Here is a 3,062-nt window from a genome sequence, read left to right as displayed (position 1 = left end):
GAATGAAATGGCTCAGTGGTTAGAGCACCAGCCATTAGGAAACTTTATAGAACTTGGGTTCGATAACACCAAATTAAAACTTAAAAATTTATTATTTTTTTCTTATCTTTTTGAAATATTTCAAACTGAATATAGTTAGAAATTACCATTTTGTAAACTTGTATAATAACATATCAAATATATTTAATTGAAAAAATGCTAAATTTGAAATTGTATTTTACAACTAAACCAAAAGGGCAGTTGCGCCATCTTACCCCCCCCCCCATCTTCTTTATATACACAGCTGTACGGTCAGAAAAACGTGCGTTCAGCTTGAATTTTGTTTGTTTGGTGTTTTTAAAAACTAATTTTGTATAATTAATCAATATTTGTTGTAAGTTTACTAGAAAAATTTAATGTAGCAAGTAATTTATGCGTGTTAAAGTGTACTGAGAAGCGATAAAATATACATGTGACTTTCCCGAATTCATTCAAATGGTTTGAATAAATCTATAGCTAAATACAATAGAACAAATGTTTAAAACGTTGATTAATGAAACTGCCGCGACCGAATGCTGTATGATATTTTTTAAAATTTTCATTCACTTTCGTTGTGAGCAAATGGAAATAATCCCCTAAAGTCGAAGATAAAATATTGATTTACTCTTCTGTTTCATGATGACGTGCACTCCAAAAGCAATACCAGTTTTATCAGACAGGTTCTTGTAAACCCATTCCATTTTCTTTACACCTTAATGTATTAACTGACTATGAGGGGAAAAAAAGCAAATGTGATGATCCACAAGACTGCAACTTTTTCCCCGTGAAGAAAATGAGGGAAAATGCTGTCGAGAGGGACAATTAACATACTATATGTATGCCCAAATAGTTAGTAAAAATAAGTATTTTATCATACCAAAGCTTTATTTGTTCTCGTTACTTTGAGAAATCCACAATATATTTAAAGCACAATAGTCCAATCCACACTTTTCAAAAGTTGTTCCCATTTGCGGGGTCAACCCAAAGGTCAAAAAGGAAAAAACCAAAATTCCCCTTCTTCAAACAATCAAATATTTGGGCGTACTGTGATGAAATCGCTTTGGATTTGATTTATTCATTCAATATGTGGTGGCAACCATTCAAACGGGGTTTTAATGTCAACTGATATATATACAAACATATTGATACAAAATATAGATACAAACTTCTATACGACAAAGACTTTGGGTCTTTCCCAAAAGATGACGACCAAGAGACACAGCATTTGTAAAGTGTAGAGTGAGATCACAGCTACGATTTCCACAGAGTTATCTATGTAGGAAACTCACGACTAGTTGTGCGAGTAAGCGTTAAGTATTAGTACATGAATGCGATACTGGCCGCGGTTTTCTACAAAAATAATTATCATACATCACTCATTGTTACATGTAATATGCCACTTTCAAACGACGCCACCGTCTAACAGTACTTTCAGTACTTTGATTTGAGTCGGCTCGCGAAGCGAGCTGATCCTTGCTGTCAGCGCTGATTCAATGCGGATTTACCGAAGCACAAACTCGTATGTGTGTTCCTTCACTTGCTGCAAATAAATCTTGATAAATAAGGCCCTGGCAATAGCTTTATTTTCATAATTTGAATAAGTTTGATGATATTATAGTGTTGGAAACTTTTATCCTGCATATCTATTACAAAATAACCTTGAAGTTCACCTAAACGTGTGAATAGAAGATTGTAAATATTACATGCGGATGAATATTTGCGATGGGGCACATGAAGAGGGTTATCTCAAAATACGAAATTGTATCAAATATACAACTCCGGTAAAAAAGACATACACTGCTTTGGTTTATTAAAAGGTGTATAACATATCTTGTTTTATCATAAACAAAAAGAAATTGAGTCTGGGTTATTAAAAACGTTCGCTAATGTAACTGATATTGAAACACCCGCAGAATAATACTACGAACAAGTTAACTTTCATGATTAGTCACCTGACCTTTTTCGCGGGAAGCTGTCGAGTAAACAAGAATCACGAGGCCGAGGAGAAGTTTTCAAGCTGAGCAGTAGAAATCGTCAGAAATTTGCTACAGTAAGTCATTGCATCTTATATTAATCTGTTTTACAGCTTATTTTACTTTGGACAGTTTTATAACGGTTTGTATTCTTTGATATTTATGTTAAGAATTTGCTAGACTGCAAAGCAAATCGTGTATCCTGTGTTTTAATTAATGTACTATTAATTGTAGAAAAAAATATTTAGATTTTAAAATACGTTTTTCACTGAAGTAAAATAAAATTTGAATAAACATGCAGTCACTGAAGAATTTAACTGTCGACCGTTACTCTGTCGTTAGTGTCATATGTGTGTAATTGCTATACATACTTATATACTGTATCTGTCTTGGAGAACAGTCTTTGAGTTTGTCTTGGAGATCAGAATAACGCTCCTTATTACTTGTATACTGTATCTGTCTTGGAGAATAGTCTTGGAGTTTGTCTTGGAGATCAGAATAACGCTCATTATTACTTTGAGATTTAATTCATTATTGTTACTTGGAGTTTGAATTCAGTTATTGTTACTAGGAGAAATAATTTATCATTGTTACTTGGAGATTAAATTCATTTATTTACGCTTGGAGAACTTGAGATCATTTTGTACATTTAAAATTTTTGGCATTATGAAACACTTTACTACACATTGTTTACCAAGTTAGATCAAGATGGGTGTAGATTTAAACATTTGGAGATGTAGAATTGGGTGTCATATTGGAAAGATCCACAATTTCAGAAGGAAATTTTCAGCTTCTTCTCTTGGGTTGATAAAAACAAATTGGCTGATTTTCAATGTAGAGAAATATTTTTTACTCTGTTCAATACTGTTAGTGCTTTGTGGTGATGTAGAAGAAAATCCTGGCCCCCCTACTATGAACTTTCCTCTGCAGGGTAATTTGCATCAAGGACAAGATATTTTTAGTAATGATTCACGTGGAAGACAGTGTGTACCTTGTTGTTTGAGTTTTTTCATGCACACACTATTAAAACCTTTGAGTGCAAATGAATGGCATGCAACTGATTTAGATAGG

The 3,062-nt window shown here is 33.1% G+C and overlaps 1 protein-coding gene across 1 annotated transcript in view; it reads left to right on the top strand.

The window, feature by feature from the left end:
- Nucleotides 1-284: 284 nt before the first annotated feature.
- LOC128160477 (uncharacterized) overlaps nt 285-3,062 on the top strand; it is an 11,292-nt gene continuing 8,514 nt past the window's right edge. Inside the window, exon 1 of the mRNA XM_052823808.1 lies at nt 285-2,068. The gene's annotated coding sequence lies outside the window, so the exon portion shown is untranslated. The remainder of the gene's footprint in view (nt 2,069-3,062) is intronic.

Source organism: Crassostrea angulata, chromosome 8, assembly GCF_025612915.1.
Source record: "Crassostrea angulata isolate pt1a10 chromosome 8, ASM2561291v2, whole genome shotgun sequence".
NCBI lineage: Eukaryota > Metazoa > Mollusca > Bivalvia > Ostreida > Ostreidae > Magallana > Magallana angulata.
This window is presented reverse-complemented; position numbering and strand designations above follow the sequence as displayed.